Consider the following 13471-nt stretch of genomic DNA (forward strand, 5'->3'; position numbering starts at 1 on the left):
AATAATACTAGTGAGAATGATTAATAAGGCTTTCAGCCTGTATCCTAAAATAATCTCTCAGGAGTGTTATTCTTGTCTTTGCTGATAATACCTGGAGGATAGACTCTTAATTTAATGTGCCTGAATTACATTTCTAGTATAGGAAGCAAAATTGTGTCCACTTAATTCCAAAAGTCTTTAATAGAAGGATGATATGTAAGGCAAGTATATACATACCAGATTTACAAAGAAACACATATTTTAGCAGCTCTTCATATTAATTAAAAAAAAAGCACAAACCTATCCTATGGATGGCAAAATAATTTCTGCATAGGGCTTCTGTTTGGAAGATTGAATGATTTGTTTGGTTGTCTACAGTTAAACATAGTAGAGAGAGATTTGCAATGTATCTCCAGAACTTATTTTAGAAATGAAATCTCTATGTCTATATGTATATCTCATCTTTATATCCACAGATGAGATAATTAGAATTCTGTAGTTGGCTGATTAAATGAGAATATACTATTCTAAATCTTTCTACATTTACACATGATCCATTTAGGTTTTTACACTTCTGTCCATTATGAATTCAGGCAAGTACCAAAGGATTTCATCTCCAGTCATACTGTGTGGATTTAGTTTCATTAAAGAAAGCTAGTTTACTGTTAGACAGAAAGGTATTGTAAATTTTACTTTAACCATTTGGAATGTGTGATCTAACAAAATTAACAAGAAAAAATTTCTCATCCTTGGGGTTGTAAGGTTTACTTGGTGAATCTGCCTTAACAATTGGGGCAGCAGAAGGAGTGGCAGAGTAGGGCAGCAAGAGAGTAAATTTAGTCAGAGTTTTAAAAGCCTCAGGAAAAGGCAGTAGAAATTAGATTTGAGCTGTGATTTGGCACAAATCTATCTAATAGGAATCCACACTAGTGCATTTGTATAAGACTGATGGATTTGATTTAATCTTACCAAAAAAATGAACACTAAGTTACACACACCAGATGAGGCTAAACTCACTTTATCATCAATTGAATGACAGTGAGTCATTTTTATGAAGTTAATCAGCTCATCTAAGGTATAATGAAGACTCTACTAAAGGACCAGCATCCATTTAACAATTGTTTTTCTTTTGCTTTTTCCTTTTTTCCCCTTTTCTTTCTTTTTTAAAGGCAAGAGGACTATCTGAAATTCATATTTCTGCAAATTGAAGATCAAAGCCATGGTGCCATACATGCTGCTACAAGAATGCTCTTGTCTCTACATAATCTCAGAGGAAAATATCCCTGGCTCGATCTACTTCTCAATTACAGAAATGCTCTTTGGGCCTGGTTGAGGGAATACAGAGACCAGGGCAGTTATTGCCTTATCTCGGATTATTTGATTAGCATGTCAGTTGAAAGAGCCACTGGTCAAAATTCTCTAACTTGTTTTTTAGAAGTCCAAATAAAAACCTTTCTGACATTTATTATCTATGACATTTCAATGTTTCCTAAGAAGCACATGGAGATATCTTGAAAAACGTTATGCAAACATCTCTAAGTAGTCTAAGCAGCACAATTCCTCATTTTCTGAGTCTTAGTACTTAATACTTCAACACAGTCCCTGAAATTTCCTTTTTCAGTTTGAAGCAAGAATTAACAGAATATTGACTTGCTATTAGAAGAATGTGGTGCAGTATGTGAGGGACATACAGAAATAACTATTTGCAAATCATAAAAATTACGTGGTAGAGACATTTTTACCAAGCAACTAATATGCCCAGGAGGTCTCTGCATTTTCTTTATGAACTAAAATATAAAGGAATTGTGTAGGTCAAGCACAGAAATGATTAAAAGGCATATATACACAAATCAATAAAACCCATTAAACCAGTCCCTATTTGAATTTTGGCCTGTTTGACATTATTAAGATGAAGCTGGTAATCTATTAATTCCATCAATATTTAATACTCTGAGATTACAAATAAGAGGGAATAATTGTGAGCTAATTAATAGAAATCTTTTCCTTCTGCTAAAAAATATGATGTAATGCAAAATCTGACATAATTTTGCTGTATTTTTATATCAAGAACATAGGGGGTTGTTTACTTAGGTAATATGTGGCCTTTAGGATTAATCGTCTCTGAGTGTGTGGTTCTTGGAATTCATAATAAAAGCTTAAATGCAAATTTAAGTATTTATCTATTTGCAATTTAAATTTAAGAAAGAGGAAAACTACTGATATCACTGCCGGCTATGATAATGTTTCACTGAACACAAGAACAAAACAACTTCCACACTAACAAAAATATTTCTGGAAGGAATAAAACACATTCTCTGGGTTCAACTATAAGAACTTCTAAAATTATGTCCAAGAATTTCTGAGAACACATACTCTTAAAGACCTGCCAATCCTTCTACAGTGTTGCAGTAACTTGGGCAGACATCATAATGTGCTGCAGATATGCCTTTGAAACCAGAGCAAAGGCAAGTTTCAAGGCTTCCAACCTGAAAAGAACTCACCAACTGCTAATTTTTTGTACTGGTTACTCCTAGACAAATTGAGCAAACGCTAGACAAATTTACTCTGAAATTAATTATAGGAATATTGTGATCAGAGCCTTGGAAAACAGTTTTGATGAATTTTTCTGCAGATGTATTAATATTCTTTGTGGATTTAGAACCAGGACATAGATCTATTTTTAATCCTTTACTTTTATTTCATGCCAAAAAATCTTCATTAAAGCATGCTGTGACTAGAGCTAGGTTTTTTATTTTACAATTTCTCATTTCTTAAGCATCAAGTAAATACCAAAATCACTCTAATTAAATCTATCTTTAGTAAGAATCTTCTCCCATGAGCCAGTCTCATAAATCACTGAAATCTTTATATTCTTTATACAGGTAAATAGTATATATATTTGATACCTACAAATATTTTAGGAATTTTGAGCTTCTTAGAATATTGTTCAGCACTGTTTACACAGTGGAATGAAATAATATAAGACTTCCCTATATCAGCTTTTGTAGAAAGAAAACTGATGGTAATGTGTGAGTATAAGAGGGAAAGAAGAAATTTAAGTAATTAAACAGATATGAAAAAATATGCCAGGAAGACTCAGGTTGTAAACTGGAAGCCTTTCTAGAAAGGCATGTGCTTTCACTCTATTTGGAAGATTAATTAATATTTTAAAATGAACTTTTTCACTGAAATGAGTAATGCAAAAATGAGGATAATTAAGAAAAGTTCATTACAAAAGTCTCTAATTAATGACAAAATGTACCTTATCCAAGTGGAAACTCAGTAATTTCTCCTTTTTAACTGTTGCTAAGAATTAGAAATATTTTAAACCATAATTTTCTCAAGTCTTACATCAAAAAATAATTAATAATTTTAAAAGTGTTTTGCTTGTAATAAAATTCTTATCAGAGGTACTTTAAAACCTTACCAAAAAATGTAAGGGCAACTGACCAGAAGAAACATAAAAGTGAAAAATACCTGGTGGGTTCCTTGGAAATGGTATTTAATTGAATCACTGTTTGTTTTTTTTTCATATATCACACAATCAAAAGGCTAATTTTTTGCTTTAGATCTACTTCATTTTTCTTATAGTAGTTTGCCATGTCTACTATACTCTCAGATTGCAATACAGGACTGGCTGCTCTGTGCAAGTTGGGAGACATGCAAATGCACAGCCTTAACTATGTAGAATAGAGTATAAATTATAGACATTGTTTAAGAGCATACTAACAGAATAGAGAAGACTGAGACAGTTTTAGTGGAGTTTCTTTTCTTTCAGTTTTTAACAAACTTATTTTTTCGTTGCTAAAACTAAATCGTGTTAAAGTGACTAAGTCCATCACTAGGCCCCATTTCACCCAATAAGTCAAATCAATGGTGAAATTAATGTAACAAGAGATCTTCAATGGTTTCTTTTTATTTCACTATGTCCATTCCTCTTTGAGTTGCCCAATTTATACATTATTTATGATGTTTTTCCATAGATATGGATGTTAAACTCATTAAAGTGACACATCAAACACTGTTAGAAAATTTTAAGAACTGCCCAGTGAATGGAAAAAACAAATTCTATTCTTTGAAAAATTCTATCTGAAATGGTCATCAAGCAATATGAGTTAAGCAAAGAAAAAATATATTACAAACAGAAAAATATGCCACTTTGAGTTAGAAATAAATGATAGGTACAAGTGTATACTCTACAGAATTTTAATGTTTCATGTTACTCCTGGTGGGTAAGGTCACCAAATCAGAGTGCATTTATTTTCCTGCAGATATGATCATTTCACTCCTCACTTTCTGCCCATCTCTGACATATGTACTTTTAGAACAGATCATCACAAACGTGACTTTACAATATCTTAGCAAAAAATTAGCAATGAGACAAAAGGCATTCATTTCTGTATTCTACCATTTCAGCAAATTTTCATTCTGTGTTTTTTTCTATGTTTTGCATTCTAAAATAATTTTTGAGAAGTTTCTCATTTTTTACTTTTTGAACAGGGTAGGGCTTTAATGGCAAGTAAAAAACAGTTGGAGAATCATCCAGACCAAGCAACTCATTTAAGAGTAGATTCCACAGGGCTTAGAGGAAAACAGCATCTTTAGAGAGAACTTTCAGAAATGCTAAGTTACACTGTCAGGAAATATTTATGAACATGCTCATCTTTTTCTTCTAAAATGGCTGACTCTGTGATCCATTGTTCTTTTTTTAATCACTTTAAAATCAATAGTAAATTTCAATGATGCCACATCCCCTTGCAGATGATAAAATTACATTCTTTTTTTACCTAACTCGCTTAAATCACAGGCTTAGTCAGAATGCCTGTCTTCACATTTCTTCCTGGACAAAATGAGAGCACTATCATTCACGGTGTTATAGGGGGTTTAAATACTATCACTTGCAATTCTGTGCTGGGCAGAGATGATACTCTTAATGGCTGTGTGGCGAGCCATAGCAAACCACCTACAGCTTTACGCTGAGCTAAATTGACACTTGGTGTAGTGCCATGACTGTGACACTCCCTTTGCACAGTTGCACACCATACTAAGGGCAAGAACAGGCCTTGGTGCACACAGCACAGGGTCACACCCCAGTGGACATCAATGGCACAGGAGCAGCTTAACCACTGAGCTCACTGTATTAGCTGTAGGGATGCTAAGATTAAAACATAAAAATCTACACAACCTCCTCACTCCCCCAACACACAACCACAGAAAAATTTCAATCAAAACCAGCTCTGACGGAGTATTTAACAGAATAGGCCTTTCTACTTGAATACCCAACATTAAGGTAGATAAATTCAAAGAAGTAAACTAAACCCACTGCTGAAGTGGTCTCAGTACATAGCACATCTAGCCATGTTGAATACAAGCCAAAATTGCAGGATATGTTCTTCACTATTATAACATTTTCACACTACTGCACTTAATAGGGAAAAGCCTCCCTATCAAAGCAGTCCACTGAGCAAAGCAGTTACCAGTCTCAGTGCTGCATGGAGCTTGATAAACTGCCTCCCACTGCCTTATCATGGAGCAATATATGCATATATCCCATTTTCTGACAGGAGTGAGATTTATTTTTCACACTCTTTTCATTCAGTTTTGGGAAGACATTTAGTCACAGTGCAGTTAAGAAGTTGCTGTCACTGAACAGCTAGCAACAATTTAAACAAAGGCACTATAGAGTTGACTAGTGCATCAAGTCTGGAACAGCAAGAAGTTTCCCCACAGCTACCTACATTCATCAGCTCACACAGCTATGAAGTGTTTATTCATCATTAGAGATGTGACCTCTCCACATCAACCAGCTTGTCTCCCATGTAGAGAAACTGGCACATTTTACTCTTACCTAATTTAGTAATTTTTCCAAATAACAATAAGGTTTTCAACACAGGTTGATGATTACTATTTTAGGGTGACTCGAAAAAGTGTTTTCAAGTGGTAAGAAGACATTTTACATAACAACTGAGAAAAAAAATAGAAACAAAACCACGTAAGTGCATTTTTTAAATATGAAGACTTCAGGTATGATACAGGGAACAAGTAATAACTTCATATTGGCTAAAATTGCTCTGAGTTTAACCTACTGCCATTACTCCAAGGGGAAAGCCTGAGAGAAAAAGGGAGCAATTCCACCCAGGGAGCAAAGGAGAATATTTGCAAGGAAGCAGATTATTTTATGTGTGGCCTTCTAACACAGATAGTTATCATATATAGAATAGCTATGGATATTAGCTGTGGGAAGAAAATCATATCATTGCTGAAAGTTTACAACCTTAAAAAGTTGACTTTTTATTCAAACACAGCAACGAGTTTGTCTTCCTGGATAATTTCTGATGGTGTTTTACATACATTCCATTTTTTATGCTCTGAATTTTTTCAACCCATGGTAGCAATTAGTTTCTCTGATGTTATTTGCAACAAAAATCTTTTGCATTTGAAAGAGCATTTACCATAAAAGTGTGGTCTGTCGTTTGTCAGTTCAATCTTGTGTTGTCATTAAGTATAATTTACCATGCTAGGTAAAGCCAGAAGAGACCACCATACACACTTGGCAACATATAACTTGAAGAGTGCTGAATGGAACTTTTAACCAAAGAAAAGTAAACTCTGGAAGTCTCAAGAACACAGAGAAATTTTGCAAGTATATGTTTGCTACCTAATGCTGGAATTGAGCAGTGAGAAATAAATACAGAAAACACCCTTGCAGGTGTTTTTGGTTATTGCTGTGGTTTTTTTCCCTAACATGTTCCCTAACAGAGTATGGTTTTTTTCTCAGTTATTTACTGCAAAAATTATCAGCAATTTTAGATTTTTCTTCAAGATTTCCTTCTTTCTTAAGATTATTCTTTATAGGTAGGAGGCAACCTTTAAACTAGATTTTGTCAGAAGGTTTGAGCTTGGTATTCCTTACGGTTTAAAGCACCAGGTGCTATTTCTTGGAATAAGGCTGGAGATGAACCAACAATTTGGTTTGCATTCAATCTTGCTCATGTGGTTGTAGGCCAGTAAAGTAGCAAAAATTCCTGAACACATCTAACCTGATAATTTGATAGCATATTGAGAAACTTCTGAGCAGCTCTATGAAAGTAAGCAATAGAGAGCTTGCTATGCTCTGAATGAACACCCGGGGGGATGTAGAACATGTATGAAGGGGAAACAGGGATTAGTGCAGCTCAAAATGACTTTGAAGGCAACCCAGCCTTACTGTCTTACAGTGCAGGTACATGCACACACACACACAAACTCATGTATTCATTTATGTCCACCACAGAATTTCTATTAGAAATCATTTAACTTTTAAAGTCATTTAATTTTGCTTTCCAACTTAAAGCATTATCATATCTGCCAGTCTCCTAGCAGACCTCTTCCAATATTGGTTTAACCTCATTACTGAAAAACTAGTATCTCATTTCAAAGCTGAATTTGTCATAATTTTCAAGGTTTCACTGCCTTTTTATTGCACTCCTATTAGAAAAGGCCAGGTCAATGCTTAAAAAACGTTGTGCTAACCACTAATGACTTTTTGAAATGAAGTTAATAACTTATTATGTATTTGTGATATTGTTACTGCTGCTTGGAAACTCTAAATTATTCTCTATTATGAGCTAACTACTCCTTGTACATGTCTGGCACTGGAAGTAAGAGAAAACAGACTTAGTTGCTTGTTAAGACCAAGTATTGCTCTTTTTATTACTTGCAATCATGAGAAGTGATCATCTAGAAGCACACTTGAAGAAAATGATAATCACTTCATAGAATGAATTACTTTTATCAGCAAACCAATTACAAATATTCCTACAAAAATTATATCACTGTTGCAATGTGTAGTATAACAGCCAAATTCCCTGTAGTATGAATGAAAGTATAAGATTCCTGGGGATGAGGACTTCTGGTGAAGGCCCACACACTGCAGTATTTGGGAAAGTATGACATGGAATATCTGAGAAAAGTCGTAAGAACAATTTTCAACATCTTGCTGGCCAGCAGTAGGAAACCAGCTTTATAAATTGAACATATAAAATTTTAAAAAGTAAAGAACAACCCAGACATGCATACAAGCAGAAGGATTTATCCTAAAAATATTTTCTTAAATCCATACTCTGTCCTTTTTTGTGCCTGGAATTTTTCCCATTCTTAACACTCATGATTATTTAACATTAAATAACATCAGGAATCTGGAAGTAGTAAATATCTTTTTACCTTTCCATTCTTCTTTTGAATTAAACTTAAAGAAATTGCAATATTTAGCAGATAAGTGCTTTGCTCCCTAATTCAACCAAAGATCCAGGAGAGAGAGGATATGGACAGCAATCTGCCTTAGTTTTCAGTGCTGTGGCTGTTTTCTTGCCTTGCACCCTTTGCAAATGCAGTACGTCAGGATGAGCAGCAGAAGGTTTAAGTGTGTTATCTCTCCCATTTTTACTCAGAAGTCTGTGAACGGGAAAGTCCCCAGGCACTAATACTTATCGAGAGCTCTGTCTCCAGGATTTTATGCTCAGCTATCAAAGGTGACAAAGCTGCATGGTATTTCCTATGCTACCATCAGTGCAGGGCCAGGAGTCGGGGGCAGGGTACTGTGGGTAACTGCATAGATTTATCAGTGATAAACACTGGTCATTCATGTGTTCATCACTCATATGACAGAGTAGCAGCTTTTCACATGCTGTCCGCTGAATTGGGAAGGACATTGTCTAAAAAATGGAAGAATAAAAATGAGAAATTGTCCTGGAACTCAGAGTGGTATGCATATTTATATACTTTGGTTAATGAATTTGTGAACCTTAGGCTATGAATTTTAATCCTGTCCATGGCTGCTGTAGTTCTGAAAGTTATATATTGAGCAGGTTTGTGATGTGTTTTGGAAGCTGATAAGTGCAAATGATAGAGAAAATTCCTAAAAGCCCCCAAGCAGCCAGATGGAGAGGGATGGGCACGAAAAAGACAGGAAGCACCTCAGATCCATGCCAGCTGCAGGTCAAAACTATTACAGGACTTGTGTGTTTGCTTGTGCTCTTTTACTTGAGAGCATTTTTGTAAGTCTCCATTCATATTATGTTCTAGCAAACAACTGCTCAGAAAAAGTCCTGCTGATTCTAACTTTGAACACCATAATGAGGGATACAGGGAAAAAAAACCTCTATGTTGAGGCAGTCATTTCTTAGTAGTAAGAGTGTTTTATGTGGAAAGGAATGAATGGTGCATAGAGATGAGTTTTAAGGACAAATGTTTACCCACTCAATGCTATGAACAGTGACCGCAGGGTCTCAGAGGTACTGCCTCTATCTTGTGAACTCTTGCTACTTACATTATACCCATAATTTTATTGATGGCATGAATTATGCAGTCTTACAGAGAAAATGAATCTCACTTTGACCCAATTAACATGCAGAAGGTAATATTACAGAAGTAGATAAATGGGCAGGGGAACAAAAAGGCATACAGAATATGTGTTAGATTAAAATAGAATTAGAACTCTATAAATACTTTTCACTCTATTATGCAACTTTTAGCATATATTTAAATTTGAAACATCTTGTAACAGGCAGCAATAATTATTAAAAAGAATGACAGGAGTCCTATTCTCAAGCTAGCTTTTTCAAGTGTCTTACATCTGCAAACAAAACCCACTATCTTAATTTTTCTATAAATCATGAGATGATAATCTGACCTCATTTTTTTCTGTTATAAAAATACTTCCAAGAGACCTACCTGTCTCATTAAATGGTCAGGGGGCTCTGTTTTAAAGAAAAACCTTTCAGTAATATGCATTTCCAACTTCTCTGAGAATTCAGTGCAATAAAACTTCTTTAACAAGCCTAGACAAAGAAAAGGTTCTCTGCTTTTTCACACACTCTGTTCCTAGAGTCAACCAAAAATAAATAGCCTTTAGTACATGCATAAAAGCCGACTCTAAAGTGATTATGGGGAACCAGGACAAGAGGACCCTGGGAGTATACACCCAGACTAATTCTGATGAACTTAGATTAAATTTAAACTGAGCAGCCCTGTACTTTATGTATTCCTGTAATCAAATCAGATTTTAAAAAGTTACTCTGAATTTCATACTTACAGTTTCCCCCATAGTAAACTATTCTTTTGTAGCATGCTGTCTTTCTCTACAGGAAATCTTTATAGGAGGAAGAAACAGAAAAGAAAAAAATCCCCCCAAAACCCTCCAAAAATCAACATTTTTATTCCAACTGTCAATTCAGTAGTGAGGCAGTCCCTAGGTCAAAAACAACAGCTTAATTCTTCTTCAATTCCATTTTGGCTTGAAGGGTAGTATTACAGATAAGAAAGAACATTTCAATCTTGAGATCTTCTTTTATCTGTTAATTATCAATATTTCATAGAAGTTAGATTTTTGACAATTTAAATGTATAACTGTGAGCTGTACTCCTTGACTACCTTTGCCTTAAACCAGAGTAAGATACATAATTTAGTCCTCATTCTCATGTTCAGAAAAATACATTTTTCTCCATTCAAATATTATTTTCCATATAGCCTAAGCACACTTCTATACATTCATGCTTAAGTACAACCCAAAATAACAGAGTCAGTTTTAAGACAAAAATGATATAAAAATGGGATCAACACAAACTAGAGAGGACATCTCTTCTCTTGGATTCTTTCCCTTACCACTGCAAAATCAATACCACAGTGCAGAACTCTCTTCCAAACACTGCCTGCTGCTAGAAGTGATCCCATGATATGATGACTAAATGGACAAGTAAGTACTGAATTTTAACACAGTCTAGAAGAACAGAAATTGAATGAACTCTCTTCGTGGAGCACCATCAATATCTATTGCTCTGTTGTTAACAGTGCATTCAGGCATCAAACTTACTAGGCTGCCTTGAATTGCATCAGCTGTAGGAATGAACTATTTGCAGTTGTAAACATATTTTAATGAGTGCCACAATGTAAAAACATTTCCAAATGCAGGATGATGTAATCAAATATTATAGTTATGGAGACAGTAAATTGTTAGTTGTACAGATGATCTTATTAAAATAACTTCAAATCCATTTTTTTAAAAATTTTGTTAATTTCAGCTCATATAGCATAAAACTAAACAATGAATAATTATTACTGCACATGAAGTGATTAAAATGTTATCTTATGCATGTGAAAAATGTATGTTATCACATTATATTCAACAATATGTGAAAACAAGAACTGCAGTTAAAAATATTTCTTACAGAAGTTAAATCTACTACATTAATATGGAATAAAGATTTAAAAACCCTAAAGAATCACAAATTAGAATGAAATTTTAAAAAATGAATGCTTTAGAAACCATCAGATATAAGTAAAAAATTAACAGATGAGAGGAACAGCCAATTTTAAATGTGGTGCTGAATGACTGGCAAGAGTTTTCAGGGTATAATGTAATTAAAATAAAATTCTTCTGTAAATATTGACTTTCAGTTTAAATTCCCAAGTAGTTACACACTTTTATGCTATATTAGAATTACTCACTGCTAATGCTTTTAAGTCTTTGCAAGATGTTGTTTGAATGTACGTGCCTAAGCAATGCCTGTGGCAAACACCTGAAGCTTGTTCCTGTGTATCCAATTTTAGGATACAGAATTGTCAGCATATGACATATGTCTCACAAATTTTGAAACGTATTGATGTGTCATACAGAGTTAGGCAAATCTATCTGGAGCAAACTCTACAGATATTTTCTCTAACAGCAGTTGAGAGTAACGAGATATTAGCTATGTGAAACCAGCTGCAGGCTCAGGTACATTAGTTTCACAGATAAATACCTTCTGCCAGATGTTAACATTTAAATCAAAGATTTCAAGATAAAAGAAATAATTCGTAGAAAGAAATCCTATATTTAAATTTCTGACATCCTTCTGAATTTTGCATCAAATTCCTTGCAATTTGTAGCAATAAAAATATAAATATCAATGTTAAAAAATTAAATTACATTAATAGGTGGCGGTTGTAAGGTATTACTACTATTGGAATCACCAAAATACAAACATTTATAATGAAAACTAATATTTACAATGTGGTTGATAGTCCAGCATAAAGAAAAAAGAAATTTCCCTGTCCAAAATCAACAGACTTAGATAACACAATGAAGCTACAAGAAAGAAACCAGATTAAATTAGACTCTCATGTATGCATGCAAACCATACACGTTGACATCCATGGGCACTTTCCATTATCAAATTACTGTGTCAAATATAACTTTATTGTTACTAATCAGACTTTTAAATTTCATCTTGTGATGACACAAACCCAATGAATTTTGGAAGAATTTGGGAAAAGAGTAGCTTAGTAACTGCTGAGATGCAATAATCACGTCTTAATACAAGGACAGCATTTGTCAATATCTTAATCTAAATCTTTACAGTTTCATCACTCAGTGTAGAGCCCCAGAGAAGGTGACTTTAGTTACATTCCCACCCACCCTTAGGTCCCAATATGGACTGAGAAATGCTCCTTAGGCTTTGGCCTTGAAGAATTGCACCTGGACTAAGCCCCTTTCCAGCTTGTCAGAAACACTGTCTATTTCCAGGAAGTAGAAGAGCAGCAGATTTTTTAAAAGAGTAACCTTTAAAACATATTTTTCTTGGCTGAAAAACCCAAATGGAATAATATTTCTGTTGCTGAACCTTCAAAGAAAGTTACCAACTTGAATTGCATCCAGGATAGCATACTACTATGACTAAAATCCACTTTCTTGCAAACTTATAAAAAGTGATCGTAAGTGAGACCCTTTCAAATTATGAGGGGCTGATGAGTACTAAAGACCACTGTCTATTGACCTTATAAACAGTGGTCCAAAGTGAAGTTTTTTTTGAGCTCTCCATTTTCAGAAAATACTTGGCTAATGTGCCTCAAATATCAATAGAGCTGTGAAGCCAAGCAAGAACTTTTAGTAATAACAGACATGAAATTTTGGTAATAACCAAGGACTATTTGGACTAGCAACCTCTGAGAAAGAACAAGTTTTGACTGCAGAAGAGGGGCCAGGTGGAGACAGGCAGCACTTTTCTGTGAGAAAGAACCACAATGCAGTACATCTGAGTGCAGGAATGAATGGCAGAAAGAGGAAATAGACTATAAGGTGAGACTGGGACCTAAACAAGATTTTCCACAAAAAAAGTACCCAGCTCCAAGTCCAGGCATTGACCCTCGGACCCTGGACATCCCATCAGCCACACTGATGCAGCTGGATTGCTGCTTGCCACCTGGGTTGACACTGAAAACAGGATGGGCATCCCCTTAACTGGGTTGGCACTGAGACCAGGATGGGCATCCTGATCATCCGGAGTGATGCTGAAGTGAGGGTTGGTGTACCCGTTTTTACTTTTCTTTTTCCTCTTTCTTGTTCTCCCTTTTTCTCTTTTCCTTTCTTTAATTAATCTCTGCCTTTTTAATGAACCTTTATAATTTCTCTTTTCCCTCCCATCCTGTCCTCTTGATCCAAGACCCACTTCATTGTGCTTAATCACTCTTTTCCCTT

At 34.7% G+C, this 13471-nt stretch overlaps 1 protein-coding gene across 6 annotated transcripts in view; it reads right to left on the reverse strand.

Moving 5' to 3' along the window:
* Positions 1-13471, reverse strand: part of CNTN5 (contactin 5) — a 610938-nt gene that overhangs the window by 299657 nt on the left and 297810 nt on the right. The window lies entirely within an intron of this gene.

The sequence above is a fragment of the Melospiza georgiana genome, chromosome 2 (assembly GCF_028018845.1).
Source record: "Melospiza georgiana isolate bMelGeo1 chromosome 2, bMelGeo1.pri, whole genome shotgun sequence".
NCBI lineage: Eukaryota > Metazoa > Chordata > Aves > Passeriformes > Passerellidae > Melospiza > Melospiza georgiana.